The sequence below is a fragment of the Schistocerca piceifrons genome, chromosome 5 (assembly GCF_021461385.2).
Source record: "Schistocerca piceifrons isolate TAMUIC-IGC-003096 chromosome 5, iqSchPice1.1, whole genome shotgun sequence".
Lineage (NCBI taxonomy): Eukaryota > Metazoa > Arthropoda > Insecta > Orthoptera > Acrididae > Schistocerca > Schistocerca piceifrons.
In genome coordinates, this window is record NC_060142.1 from 690,913,211 (window position 1) to 690,929,716 (window position 16,506).

The following is a 16,506-nucleotide window of genomic DNA, read 5'->3' on the forward strand; positions in this document are numbered from 1 at the left end:
TGACCATGGAACTTCATACGTATTTTTCGAGCAACTAAGACGAACTGCTAAGTCAGTGGAGACAGTTTTGAGCATCCGTCTATGGTCTCGAATTTTGCATCCACATATTTTTCACAGTATTCATCTTCCTATTTTCTCAATGTCTTTGACGTTGGCAGTTAATGAAGACATCTCTGTAGAGTACGGCACTTCTGTAAGAACGACCGTGTGGTAATGACGAAGTTTGGCTTCGACAGACAACGATTTCTTGTTGTAAATATTCCAGGTGATTGATTGGGCTTTACACAGGTGCGCATGTTTTGTTAGCTACTCTTTCGTTAATAGGTTTTTCAATAACGTCACCTAGGTACTTGAATTGTTTAAGATGTGTTATGTTGGCAGACTTCATGCGAGGTTTGGGCTCTTGGAGTCTATGTATTGAGGTTTTTTCGTAAGAAATTGAGAGTCCGGTTTTAGTCTCTTGAAGATTTTCAGTGGTGTGGCTGGCTTTCTCTGGACTATTATTATCACTATCACTATTATTTTTTTAGTGTCTTCGTCGACACTGTTGAGTCTTATACCATATGGATCAAGGGAGAGGATGTTTTTTGATGACCAGTGTCCTCTTTCTATAACACAACTGCACACATGTATTAACAGGGATCTTTATTTACTTAAACCGATAGCTACTACTTAACTTTAACAGCGTCCTTGTGTTGTGGTAAAAGCTCGTCTGTAACAGTCCATGTTAGTCTCACTGCTGGTGAAGTACAAGTCCCACTATGTGATGAATGACAGACGCCAAGCTAGAATGAGTCAGTGACCTAGTGACTGAGCGACTGCCATAGACTGAGACCGAGACTGACTCAGACTGAGACCTTCTGTCAGCGGCGGAGATCTAAATACTTGTGATCGAGAGGACGTTGGCAGTGTGTTGCTTGCAAGTCTCTCTTTGGCCTCTCTCCTAATATGTGCACTTAATCCAGCGCCTATCGGTCTTCTTGCTACATCTTTGCCTACCAGTGTGGTGGCGACAGCTTACGCCGGCAAAATTATTATTATTATTTTATCATTATTTTAAAATTTTATTTATGGGAATGAAAACTGGTCCAGGTAGACTGTATTATCTATGCGATTGGCCAATTTCGACCTTTCGTTATTTTCAAGCAACTGTAATACGTTCGAAAATGGTGACACTTGTTTATACATCAATTGTCTATATGCTCTCACACATAAGTATACTTTAGAACGCAAGTTACTTACGACTCTTAAGCTTCTAACTTCATTTAACGTTTTAATATATCGATGGTACATGCCAACATGAATAAGTCTTACGTCTATTAGCCGACACAGAAATATGTCATCTCATAGTACAGTCACAGCTGTTAAGATATAACCAAACATATTTGGAAGGTATTTGTGGTTGGTCGATAACATTAGGTAAGCTACTAGCTCCATATTCCCTGGAATATTAAGTACATTATTCTCAATTATTTTCACATGCGTTATCTTATTAAAAGTAGCGGACTGAAATTCATATATCATACGTCATACCACATACAATATTAGAACTTACAGTACTCAGTTCGGACTATAAAAGATTAAGTCAGGCGTTTTAATGAGGCGTGCCCATCCGTTTATAAATGAAACAATACTAATGGAGCAACAAATACGTCATATAGTACACTAGAATTAGTAACAGATTACACATATACCAGGCGACTTTTTGTATGATGTCATAATAAAACTAGAAAACTATAGTTAGCTTACACTATGTCATTCAGTTACTTCAAAATGTATTGAGTTATAGCTATTGGAATCTACAGGTGCTACAGGTGCTATGTGAAGAAGAATGGGCAACCTATACAACCTAATGTAAAATATAAGTATCAGTTACAGTTTTGAGGAAAATTCAGTTTTATTATTGTTATTATTATTGCTGACTGTTAAAACATAATCACGGAAGTATTTACAATGACCAAAATTAAAGTTTCTTTCCTAAAAAAGTATTGTTTCTTTGATTTAAAATTATTGGCCAGGAGTGATATTATTATGTCGAGAATATTAATTTTTTAACTCATGTTGTTTATATGTGATAGACAAAGAAAATTATAAGTAAAATACGAAAAAAATCATAAAATTTGAATTTTATGCTGTTTAAGTATTCTCAAGATATCGAGAAAACGACGCAAATCAGGTAACAGTACCACTAAGTGATGTTTGCAAAGCATTTTACTTCAGTCGATTCTGTGTAGCAAAATAGAAGATAGTTTAGAATGGGTTGCAGAGTGCAGATCTAGGGAGAGATGTTAATCAGGCCACAACGCGAATCATACAGCGGAACGGTCCCTCTGCATCGAGCAGACATGAGGAAGTACAGTCGGGGAGTGAGGTTTTGCGCAGGCGTGTAGCGATGCGAAAGCAGCCGGCGGTGAGCCGCTGGAGCAGAGCAGAACACAGCAGCGGTCGGCGAGCGGCTGAGTCAGCCCTGCGGGTTGCGGGCTGGCAGGCGCGCGACACGTGCGGCAATTCGCAGCTCCGCCGGCGGTTTTTCACTTCGGGGCGGCGGGCCGCCGGTTCCCCGTGCAGATCACGTCCTCAGGACCACGCCGACCTCGAATACCAATGCCCCACTTTTTATGCGTCTGGTTACCGCCGACTCCTGAGAACGTCCAGAAAACTGCCCGTAAATTAACGGCGCTTCGCTGCTTCGCATATTCCAATTACCGCTCTCCTTGCCCTTTGCGGACGACACTGTAGAAGTAGAACATATTACAAATCCCTTTCTGCATATTCAATTTCATATTTCCTTCACATTTATCCAACACTAGGATGTATCGAAGAGTAAACGTAGACCACACAGCGTAACCTGTCACAGAGAAACCATATCCTTGACGCAGTCAGAACTGCCCACACATCATGTTCTAATATCTCTCGGCGCGCCATAGCTGATTAAAGCCGTTAGGTACGCAGATGAGCAGATAGGACCACACATAAAGATCGGGATACCTACCTAATGTTTGTTTACTTAGAGATGCGCTACGACAATTTAAAGCGGAATAAGATTTTCACAATCCTTACAAGTTTGAGGCAAACGAATAATGTACGACATCTGCAAAACCCCTGTGGGAATAATGAATCTAGAAGATCAATACAGACATGTTCCTGTTCAAAGGGTCTAAGATAGGACTGCGTACTACCACCGCTGTTGCTCGCCTTCTACGAGGAAGAAGTACTGAAGAAAGTAAATGAAAATTTAAAAAATAAGGTATAAGTGCACAAGGAACATGGCAACTAGAACATTCTGGTGCAACTCTATGTCAGAATCCAAGACCTGGGACACTGGAATAGCCTTAGTATGACGACAGAATCCCATCTACATCTACATACATACTCCGCAATCCACCATACGGTGCGTGGCGAAAATCCCTCGTACCACAACTAGCATCTTCTCTCCCTGTTCCACTCCCAAACAGAAAGAGGGAAAAATGACTGCCTATATACCTCTGTAAGAGCCATAATCTCTCTTATCTTATCTTTGTGGTCTTTCCGCGAAATATAAGTAGGCGGCAGTAAAATTGTACTGCAGTCAGCCTCAAATGCTGGTTCTCTAAATTTCCTCAGTAGCGATTCATGAAAAGAAGGCCTCCTTTCCTCCAGAGACTCCCACCCGGGTTCCTAAAGCATTTCCGTAACACTCGCGTGACGATCAAACCTACCAGTAACAAATCTAGCAGCCCGCCTCTGAATTGCTTCTATGTCCTCGCTCAACCCGACCTGATAGGGATCCCAAACTCTCGAGCAGTACTCAAGAATAGGTCGTATTAGTGTTTTATAAGAGGTCTCCTTTACAGATGAACCACATCTTCCCAAAATTCTACCAATGAACCGAAGACGACTATCCGCCTTCCCCACAACTGCCATTACAGCTTGTCCCACTTCATGTCGCTCTGCAATGTTACGCCCAAATATTTAATCGACGTGACTGCGTCAAGCGCTACACTACTAATGGAGTATTCAAACATTACAGGATTCTTTTTCCTATTCATCTGCATTAATTTACATTTATCTATATTTAGAGTTAGCTGCCATTCTTTACACCAATCACAAATCCTGTTCAAGTCATCTTGTATCGTCCTACAGTCACTCAACGACGACACCTTCCCGTACACCACAGCATCGTCAGCAAATAGCCGCACATTGCTATCCACCCTATCCAAAAGATCATTTATGTAGATAGAAAACAACAGCGGACCTACCGCACTTCCCTGGGGCACTCCAGATGATACCCTCACCTCCTATGAACACTCACCATCGAGGACAACGTACTGGGTTCTCTTACTTAAGAAGTCTTCGAGCCACTCACATATTTGGAAACCAATCCCATATGCTCGTACCTTAGTTAGGAGTCTGTAGTGGGGCACCGAGTCAAACGCTTTCCGGAAGTCAAGGAATATGGCATCCGTCTGATACCCTTCATCCATGGTTCGCAATATATCATGTGAAAAAATGGCGGGTTACGTTTCGCAGGAGCGATGCTTTCTAAAGCCGTGCTGATGCATGGACAGCAACTTCTCTGTCTCAAGGAAATTCATTAGATTCGAACTGGGAATATGTTCGAGAATCCTGCAACAAACCGATGTTAAGGATATTGGTCTGTAATTTTGAGGATCCGTCCTTCTACCCTTCTTATATACAGGCGTCACCTGCGCTTTTTTCCAGTCGCTCGGGACTTTACGTTGGGCAAGAGATTCGCGATAAATGCAAGTTAAATAAGGAGCCAATGCAGTACTCTCTGTAAAACCGAATTGGAATCCCATCAGTACCTGGCGATTTATTATTTTCAACTCATTCAGCTGCTTCACAACCCCAGGTATGTCTATCACTATGTCCTCCATACGGAAATCTGTACGAGACTCAAACGGCGGTATGTTTGTACGATCCTCCGGCGTGAAAGACTACTCAAATGCTAAATTTAAAATTTCAGCTTTCGTTTTGCTGTTTTCCGTTGCCAGGCCATACTGATCAGTGAGTGACTGGATGGCCATATGGCCGACCTGGAATACTGCTGCAGCTCTGTGGGATCAGAACCCAAGATGCTAGGACAAAGGGAATTAACTTCTCTGTAGACACCTGTATGGCTATTTTAATTGTTTAATTCCATACTGTCTCTCGTAAGTTAAACAGTCTCCATCTGAAGTCCCGTTTAAATGGCCAACACATACATCACTCAGCACTGTGGTATTTCAGTTCAAAAATCGGTGGCTCACATTTCCCTCCAAGCTCACTTTCACTTTCTTTGACTGAAAAGCCATCTGGAATGATTGTTCCTACCATCCTCAGTACAAATGGGATAGGAGCAATTGATTCTTTTTTGAAACAAACACAGGGGGAATGAAAGGACCCTCCACCCCACACCGTCACCGCAGACGCCCGCGCCCCTGTCTATTTCCACATTCTCTATGCTGTAGCGTCAGCCTCGAGCTCCACGCCACTCCTGCGCTGAGCCACTGTGGTGCAAAACACACTGCAGCAGCGCCCTGGCTGAAGCAGCAGGCCTATGGCTGGTGCTTCAGCCAGGAGCCCTATTCTGTATCATCCACCATTCGGTTCTATAGAATTCGAGAGCAAACATTCTTTGTACCTTCAAACTGCTGGTTGGAGAAATAAATATCTGATTCAGATGTGGATCTAAATTATGTTAAAAATTAAACTGGATATTATTAGAACTACACCAAAGAAATGAAGAAAGCTGATTCCTGTGTATAAATGTATATGCGAAATCAATAAAAGTTTTTATGTGAGAATATTTGTTGTTATTCGCTCCCTGTCAAAAATACTAGCAAATATTTTATGTACGATGATCTACATGTATGTCTTTTGGATGCGGAAAGTAGGCAGTTGGATGACCTTGAAATGGAGTTGAAACTAGGTAGTTGAAAGCATAGCGACCTTCATTTTTACCTACATAAACAGATAATGTACCTCTAACGATATGCTACTGGAAGTAACTGTGCGATTGGGTGGTGAAAAAACACTTGTAATAGCAACAATATCACAAATATATTTGGCGCTATCAGTATTTTTGAGAAATACCAACACCTGCAAATACTTACTGGTTGCTTGCGGCTGCTGGTGGGCAATTGGCGGTGCACTGTTCATCCAATTGATAGTATAAACAGGGGAGCCCTTGAGCATTCCGCCTATTGGCCCAAAAAGCACAGATGCTGCCAAGCACTTCACGTGAGGAAGGGGCAGGGACAGAGAGCGTCCAGACAGAGAGAGCAATTACATATGAGCCCCATTACCTAAGGGAGCAATTAACGAAGCTGTTATCAGGAATCAAGGGTCAAGATGATTACAATGACGCTAGCATTGATTCAAGTTGCACCACAACTGTCCTAGAATACTGCTGCCTTTTTATCACCTTCGATGTGTTCTGACAATAAAACATATTCTTTGGTCTGCTTTCTTTGTAGTATTGTCTACAAGGTCGTTCTCAGTTATGTTGCTCCTAATTGCAATTCCGACATTTCTAGCTGAATCAACTGTTTCTAAATTTATATCATTTATTACATCAGTAACATAAATTCAACAGAATTCTCTAGGAGACCTGCAGAGGACCTCACACTCTTTATTTTTCAGCGCAAACGTCGCTTTCCCCCCCTTTTGGTTACCTTGCATAAATCGTCCCTGAAACGTAAACGTTTTTCACGCCATTTAGTTATATTGCATAATTCGTATAAGTCATTTTGTATTTCGTTTAGTGTTTTGTTGACTTCACTATACCGTAAACGACGGCAAACAACCTAACTAAGACTGCTGCTCATATTTTCTCCTAAGTAATTTATTTAGATCAAGTACAGCAAGAGCTCTATCACACTCCCTTTGGGGAACGCCAAACGTGACTCTGCTTTCACTGGATGAGATCCCTGTCAGTTACTACGTATCGTAACCTTTCTCGCAGGAAATAAGAAATCCTGTCTCATAGTTAAGATAGTTTTCCGTAGAAACAAAAATTTATATTAAAAAGTTTGTCAGGAACGGTGGCAGAAACCTTCTGGAATTAAAGAAATACTGAATCAACTTCAAAGCACCTAGCGTTAACACTCATTACTTCATCTGGGTTGAAATTTAGTCTCGGAGACGTGTGGAGGACCTCACACTCTTTATTTTTCAGCGTAAACTTCGCTTTTCACACCGTCCGTTCAGTTACCTTGCATAAATCGTCCTGTGTTTCGTTATATATATATATTAAAGGTAAACGCTTTTCACGCCATTTAGTTATCTTGCATAATTAAAATAACTCATTTTGTATTTCGTTTTGACCTTTTGTTGACTTCGCTATACGGTGAACGACGGCAAACAACCTAACTGAGACTGCTGCTGATATTTTCTCCTAAGTAATTTTAGATCAAGAACAGCAAGAGGTCTATCCCACTCCTTTTGGGGAATCTCAAATGTAACTCTGCTTTCACTAGATGAGATCCCTGTCAGTTACTACATATTGTAACCTTTCTCACAGGAAATAAGAAATCCTGTCTCATAGTTAAGCTTTTGACAATGTTAACTGGAATACTCTCTTTCAAATTCTGAAGGTGGCAGGTATAAAATACAGGGAGCGAAAGGCTATTTACAATTTGTACAGAAATCAGATGGCAGTTATAAGAGTCGAGGGGCATGAAAGGGAAGCAGTGGTTGGGAAAGGAGTGAGACAGGGTTGTAGCCTCTCCCCGATGTTATTCAATCTGTATATTAAGCGAGCAGTAAAGGAAACTAAAGAAAAATTCGGAGTAGGTATTAAAATTCATGGAGAAGAAGTAAAAACTTTGAGGTTCACCGATGATATTGTAATTCTGTCAGAGACAGCAAAGGACTTCGAAGATCAGTTGAACGGAATGGACAGTGTCTTGAAAGGAGGATATAAGATGAACATCAACAAAAGCAAAACGAGGATAATGGAATGTAGTCAAATTAAATCGGGTGATGCTGAGGGAATTAGATTAGGAAATGAGACACTTAAAGTAGTAAAGGAGTTTTGCTATTTAGGGAGTAAAATAACTGATGATGGTCGAAGTAGAGAGGATATAAAATGTAGACTGGCAATGGCAAGGAAATCGTTTCTGAAGAAGAGAAATTTGTTAACATCGAGTATAGATTTAAATGTCAGGAAGTCGTTTGTGAAAGTATTTGTATGGAGTGTAGCCATGTATGGAAGTGAAACATGGACGATAACTAGTTTGGACAAGAAGAGAATAGAAGCTTTCGAAATGTGGTGCTACAGAAGAATGCTGAAGATAAGGTGGGTATATCACGTAACTAATGAGGAGGTATTGAATAGGATTGGGGAGAAGTTTGTGGCACAACTTGACTAGAAGAAGGGATCGGTTGGTAGGGCATGTTTTGAGGCATCAAGGGATCACAAATTTAGCATTGGAGGGCAGCGTGGAGGGTAAAAATCGTAGAGGGGGACCAAGAGATCAATACACTATGCAGATTCAGAAGGATGTAGGTTGCAGTAGGTACTGTGAGATGAAGAAGCTTGCACAGGATAGAGTAGCATGGAGAGCTGCATCAAACCAGTCTCAGGACTGAAGACCACAACGACAACAACAACAGTTAAGGTAGTTTTCTGTAGAGATACACAATATTATATAAAAAAAAGTTTGTCAGGAACGGTGGCAGAAACCTGGAATTAAAGAAATACTGTATCAACTTGAGAGCACCTAGCGTTAACACTCATTACTTCATCTGGGTTGAAATTTAGTCACGCTCCCTAAGAATAACTTTTTCTGAATCCCTACTGAGTATATCTTAATAGATTGTTTTCTTTCAAGCATCTAACAGTGCTGGAACACAATATATTATCCCAAGTCCTAAGTCGAACGGTCCACCGCCGTTTGTGGCACACAATGCTGAACTCCGAATGCTTACTGAATTATCGTCAATGACAATTTAAAAAATATCCAATCATCGTACACAGAAATACAGGTGACGACGTCACATTGCTTGCACGTTTGCGTCGTCATAACAAAATATGCTCACAAACAGTGACGGCTACGCTATAATCTTCTTGTTAATGACACCGCGCGTCCTCGGCGGTGCCGACAAGAGAACTTGAGTACATTGAAAACGTAAAAAAAAGTCATGTAACGCCTCTCTGGTATTACATGCAGAGAAAGCGACAATGTTCACAAGCTACGCAAGAAGATAAACAAATCTCCACGATCGTTAATAAAGTGAGAGCGTCGTTAGTTCCTGTTTTAATATCAGGGGCATGCCATCGCTCGGCGACTTTAAGGAAATTCATTTTCTTTGTCAAATATTAAAGATAGTTCTAAAGGCTTCTGGTGTGTACTATTGTTTGTATTTCTGTGCTGGTTTTACACTTTGAGGAACAGGATGATATGGATACAGGATCGTGAGGTTCGCCACTCACTCTTCCTGTGGTGGTGGTACTTCGTTTCAGTTTCTTCGTGACCCATATATTGAATGGTCTGTCTAGTAGTCTATTCTGTTTCTTCATTTGTTATTTCCTGTGACTAACTGCCTTGTGGTGTAATGTTTGTTGCCAATCTAATTGTCTAATCTATTTCTCTAGCTCTTCTACACTGAAGCACTAAAGAAACTCGTATAGGCATGCGTATTCAAATACAGAGATATGTAAACAGTCAGAATACGGCGCTGCGGTCTGCAACGCCTATACAAGACAACACGTGTGTGGCGCAGTTGTTAGATCGGCTACCGCTGCTAGATTGGCAGGTTATCAAGATTTAAATGAGTTTGAACGTGGTGTTATAGTCGGCGCACAAGTGATGGCATACAGCATCTCCGAGGTAGCGATGAAGTGCGGATTTTCCAGTACGATCATTTCACGAGTGTGCCGTGAATATCTGGAATCCATTATAACATCGAAGCTCTGACATCGCTGTGGCAGGAAAAAGACCTTGCAAGAACGGGACCAACGACGACTGAAGAGAATCGTTCAACGTGACAGAAGCATAATCCTTCCGCAACTTGCTGCAGATTTCAGTGCAGGACCATCAACAAGTGTTAGCGTACAAACCATTCAAAGAAATATCATCGATAGGGACTTTCGGAGCCGAAGGCCCACTCAGGTACCCTTGATGACTGCACGACACAAAGCATTAAGTCTCATCCAGGCCCGTCAACACCGACATTGGACTGTTGATTACTGGAAACATCTTGCCTGGTCGAACAAGTCTCGCTTCAAATTGTATCGATTGGACGGACGTGTACGTGAATGAAGACAACCTCATGAATCCATGGACCCTGCATAGCAGCGGAAATTTCAAGCTGGTGGATGCTCTGTAATGGTGTGGGGAGTGTGCAGTTGGAGAGATATGGGACCCCTGATACGCCTATATACGACTCAGACAGGTGAGACGTACGTAAGCATCCTGTCTGATCACCTGCATCCATTCATGTCAATTGTGCATTCCGACGGACTTGGGCAATTCCAGCAGGACAATGCGACACCCCACACGTCCATAATTGCTACAGAGTGGCTCCAGGAACACTCTCCTGAGTTTAAACACTTCTGCTGGCCACCAAACTCCCCAGACATGAACATCATTGAGAATATTTGGGATGCCTTGCAACGTGTTGCTCAGAAGAGATCTCCATCCCGTCGTACTCTTACGGATTTCTGGACAACCCTGCAGGATTCGTGGTGTCAGTTCCCCCCAGCACTACTTAAGACATTAGTCGAATCCATGTCACGTCGTGCTGCGGCACTTCTGCTTGCTCGCTAGGGCTCTACACGATATTAGGCAGGTGCACCAATTTCTTTGGCTCTTCAGTGTATCTTACTATCCTAGTTTTCTTAACGTCTACGGCATCATTTCGTCACATCTTCTTGAAATTTATCTTACTCTTTCATCTTGCTATTCTAACTGTCCTCGAGTTATTGTTCTTTGGTGTTGTAAACTCTTGTTGATGAATTACTTTTGAATACATTATGGGAGTGACGGTGACCAATGTGTTACAAATATTTACTATCAAAAACAGTCTTGATCACAATTTATTTATTAGTGATTCTCCAGCAGAAGGAGGTTCTTACTCATTGGTCTGAAGATGAACACAGTAGTGGTTGAAACCGGTCACCGTAATAAATAAATTGTGATCAAGACTACTTTTGATAGTAAATCTTGTTGATGAACTTATCCTATAGGTTCTTCTATTACAGTTCTTTGATCTTTTCCTCAGCTCAAGAAAATCACATTAATCTGGCTCGAAGACCACAGAGGCCCTGGTGGCGAGGAAAAAACTGACCAGCTGACTACTCTATGGTACAAATCATGCCATCCAAATACGGGGTGATTCAAAAAGAAAGAACGGACTTCAGTTGTTTATTACAGAAAAATGATAGAATACAGAAACACGTTGCGCATGTCACTGGACAGAGGGACATTTAAAGTTTTATGCACGCACAGATACTGTACCGTACACTCAACATGAGCACCATGCGTTGCTCTAGGAAAATCGAAACCGTAGTCCATTTTATTCTACACACGATTCAACAGGTCCCTGTTTATTGAATCGACAGCTTCAACAATTCGATTTCTCAGCTCTTGAAGAGTAGCTGTCATAGGTGGGACAAAGATTATGTCTTTTATGGACGCCCACAGAAATAATAGCGAGGTGTGAGGTCTGGTGACCTGAAAGACCAAAAACAATGACCAACATCTTGTCGTCCACCTTATCACCTCTTCCAATCCAACGTTGTAGAATGGTGTTGTTAATATAACGCGGCACTTCAAGATTAAAGTTAGGAGTGGAACCTTCATGCATAAAAATTAAGTCATTGGAATCTTCGTGAAGTTGAGGAAACAGCCAATGTTGTAATTTGTTGCAGTATGACATTCCGGTCTTAGTTTCCTCCGCAAACAAGAAACGACAAGGGGCGTAGATACGGCGGTTGCATTCCACCCCGCACCCCCACCCCAACCCTCTCCACCCCCGCCCCCACAACACCTTCAGAGCCACGTTTTTTTAAGTGAGTTTAAAGTCGCTCGCGTTAAAATTTGGCAGTTATTAGTTGTAATGAATATGAGGTTAAATTTTGCAAACACTTGCAGTGACTGTTAGATTGACTGATGACCTCAGAAGTTAAGTCCCATAGTGCTCAGAGCCATTTGAACCATTTGACTGTTAGATTGTAAATTTTGGCATTAGTGAGAAGTGACACGGTGTCTATAAGCTGTAGATGCTAACAAGGGGACCGTATTAATGTCCCCTGAGGATGCGTAGGGCACGACTAGAACATCAGAATATGTCAACGGGAAGACGCAAATCTGTAGTTTGAAAAGTTCAGGCGTCTTTATACACGAGGGGAGTTCAATAAGTAACGCTCCATATTTTTTTAAACAAGCCATTAATATACATATACAAACGTCCTTATTGGTGCTTCACATTTGATGTTTATTCTGAGCGCCGGTGAAGTTTCGAACCGTTCTGGCAGATGGCAGTCCCGTAGTACAGCGTCAAAATGGCGTCTACATACGACTCACGTTACAAGCAGCGTGCTGTTATTGAGTTCAGTAAAAGAAACCGCGGTGAACATCCATAATCGTTTGTGTGCAGTGTATGGCGACGCTACAGTTGATAGGAGTACAGTTGGGACAGGGTAAAAAAAGTTACAGCCTCAGGAAATGCAGAAACAGAGCTCCATGATCAGCCACGCTCGGGACGTCCTGTCACAGCCACTGCTCCTGATACGCTGAATCGTGCGGATACCATTATTCGTGGCGACCGACGCATCACAACTCGACAATTGGTTCTACAGTTGTCGGTCAGCATTGGAAATGCGTCTGCAATGATCTAGACTCGTGGATACACAAAGATGTGCTCACGATGGTTTCCACGAACAGTGGACCACAAGATTCAAAGAAATGCCATTTCATCTGAATTGTTGGAGCGTTTTGAAACCGATGGAGAGGCCTTTCTATCGCGGATCTTTACTGGGAACGAGAGCTGGGTGCTTCACTTTGCGCCGGAAACAGAAAGGCAGTCCATGGAGTGGCATCATCATCATTCCTCACAAAAGAAGAAATTCAAGACAACCCCCTCAGCCGGAAAAGTCATGGTGACAGTCTTCTGAGATTGTGATGGCGTCATTCTCGTGGATGTGATGCCAAGTGGGTGAATCATCAATTCAGAGGCATACTTGAAGACTCTGAATAAACTCAAGAACCCTTTCCAACGGTTCGATCGGACAAGAATTCAGCAGAAATCTTGCTCCAACACGGTAATGCACGCCCACACACAAGCCTGATAACCCGGCAACGCATCACCAAATTGGGTTGGAAATCATTGTCTCGTCCACCCTTAAGTCCTGACGTGGCACCCTCGGACTTCCATCTCTTTGGGCCGCTTAAAGATTCTCTGTGTGGACCACACTTCTAACATGACGAGAGTGTCAGTGATGCAGTGAAAACATGGCTACGACTACAGGACAAGAGCTTTTAGCAGCAGGGAATACATGCTCTTCCACAACGTTGGCGTACTGCCATAGAACGTGATGGAGACTATGTAGAAAAATAGGACATGGAAAGGATATGTTGACGTGTATTGTCACCATATTCTGACACTTAACAATAAATATGCTCTGAGAAAAAAAATGTGGAGCATTACTTACTCAACGACCCTCGTACTTTGTTTGGTCGCAAATATTCAAGCAATCCTCAGACACGTGATATTTCATAAGAGCAAGGATTATGGATCGAATCTCGCTGCTAGTACTTTTTTTACACTCCCTCAAATTTCTAACAACAGGTTTGTTATGACTGTGTAAATGATATATTTATTGTTTCAACAATTTTATCCTAAAAAGGAGAAACAACTTTTTTGTAAGGACGCTTCAAATAAATGATGCATCACAGCTTTCAATCAATCCAGTAGTCATTTCATTTATTGACAAGTATAATACGTAACCTATAGAGCACTGCACAAATCAGGGTAACACTGTTCGCAGAAATATGGAAAACAACTATTGAGACGTACAGCAAGTGTGATAAACGACAAATTTTTTTGCTTGTGCATGAGTTTTTAATGTGTGTATTGCAAAACAAGCTTGGTTTACAATCATAAACAGTTGTCTGTTATCACACACTTCAGCGACCCACCACGCGTATCTAAGCATATCACCAAATATTGGTAACGACGATTGGAAAAAACTGTTAGCGTACGATTGACTAAATTTTTATGCAGTCTTCCCCCTAACTATCTCTCTATTCTGTTCGATGATGTACGCGCAATTTTATAGTCGTTTTACAGGGTTCTTCGTCAGCATTTAGAAAAAGGCTGCAGTAACTGAGTACATTTAGGGGAGCGGGGGCGGGGAATCAATTTAATACTACACTTTGGCGGAACAACGTGGGTATGAAAAGACCCACAGTCAGATTCGATCCAAGGACTTCGCGCTTATGAAACTAACCGCTTACTCGTGCAGTTGCTGACCCCGTGGGCGCTAGCGACCTCTGAAGCTGTATAAGTAGGCCAGCAATTTTCAAACTCTGTTACGTCTAAAGTTGCAACATTTTATAGCATACAGACAACATTCCTCTCTTACGTCCTACCTCAAAGTTCTCCTTCCTGCTTGCTTTCTCCACACCTCACACCTACTCAACTGAGTTCGAAACTTAACTTAGCACCGACAATTTATATTGACTTATGTCGATATGTAAAGATCGGAACTGCTGCTCCTGAAATCACTAACACTTGAAATAAAAGAAACATGGCTTACATAACATAGTGATTACCGAAAGCTTGAAAGGTTTTAATGCTTTAGACTTCAGAGTGTCTCTGAGTTTCGTTCGTAGTGATGCAATAACGATACTCCTAATTAATAAGTTGTACCTATTTCTAATGACATAACAACATCTGGTGGCTGTGTCCTATGGTCACTAATCAATCAATGAGTATGTGTTTGTTTATATGTGAGTTAAAGTACAAACAGAGTCTGTGGAAGTTTTAAAACGTTTCGCCACACGGATAGCATGCAGCACTTAGCTAACAGAGATTGTGTTTGTCCAGTTTATTTAAAGTGATATTTGGTAGTGTCTTTATTGTATTTTGGGAGTATAAAATGTTACTGAATAATTGTGTTAGTTTAATCGTGCTAAGGTTACATGACAATAAATGTAACCTTTTTTATCGTATTGTCAGTAATAAGCTTAGGGGTTACCGTTTAACTAAATCATAAATATTTTCTTTCTAATGACCTTTTAAGTGGATTAAAAACCAAAGGAAAAATACTCCTATTGGAGCATAAAAAAGGCTAATACGTTCCTGTTTTAAAAGACTCCGACTGGAGAGTGGGGTGCCGGCTGCCTCACTACCTTCCTCAGCATCTTTAAAAATTTTCTCAAAAATTTTGGCATGAGAACTTAATCGTGCTCGTTTTAACATGCAGTGAACATCTCAGTCTCACAAGCTCCTCTAATTCTCTCACAGCCACTAGTCCATCGCTGAAAGTCGCTCATATTCATCCATTTCCCTTGTCCATTCTCATTCACTCAATCAGCCCACCCCATTGTCATTAATTCTGTCTCCCGTGCCACAGTCACATTCTTCTTCGTTCTGTACTACTACTACTACTACTAGTCTCCTCTACTATAAGTTTTGATGTATCATGTAATAAGATTGCTATGCATTAATGTGACAGTACAAGATAGAGAGAGACAAGGATATTCTTTGTTACTCTTTGGCGTAGTGCGCTTAGATAATTATACCTACATAGTAGGCTTTTGTTCTTGTTAATATATTATTTCATGAAAACGTTATCTGTATTTCAATGTATTGTAAAAATCTCAATTAAAATTTGTATAGACATCTCTATATATCATAGAGAATCGCTAATTCATGTGCGAGAAGAATTTCATTGACACTAAGGTCAATAAAACTTCGTTCATTTCAAAAAGGTATGTGTTATTAGACCTATTTCTATGCCATCGGTGTTTGCTAAAGTTATCGAGAGGGTTGTATATACAAGGTTACTGCAGCATTTAAATTCACATAATTTGCTGTCAAATGTACAGTTTGGTTTTAGAAATGGCTTAACAACTGAAAATGCTATAGTCTCTTTCCTCTGTGAGGTTTTGGACGGATTAAATAAAAGGTTGCGAACGTTAGGTGTTTTCTTTGATTTAACGAAGGCTTTTGACTGTGTTGACCACAAAATATTACTGCAGAAGTTGGAACATTATGGAGTAAGGGGAGTAGCTTACAATTGGTTCGCCTCCTACTTTAAGAACAGAAAGCAGAAGGTAATCCTCCGCAATATTGAGAGTGGTAATGATGTTCAGTCCCAATGGGGCACTGTTAAATGGGGCGTTCCCCAAGGGTCGGTGCTGGGGCCACTGCTGTTCCTTATTTATGTAAATGATATGCCTTCTAGTATTACAGGTGATTCAAAAATATTTCTGTTTGCTGATGACACCACCTTGGTAGTGAAGGATCTTGTGTGTAATATTGAAACATTATCAAATAATGTAGTTCATGATA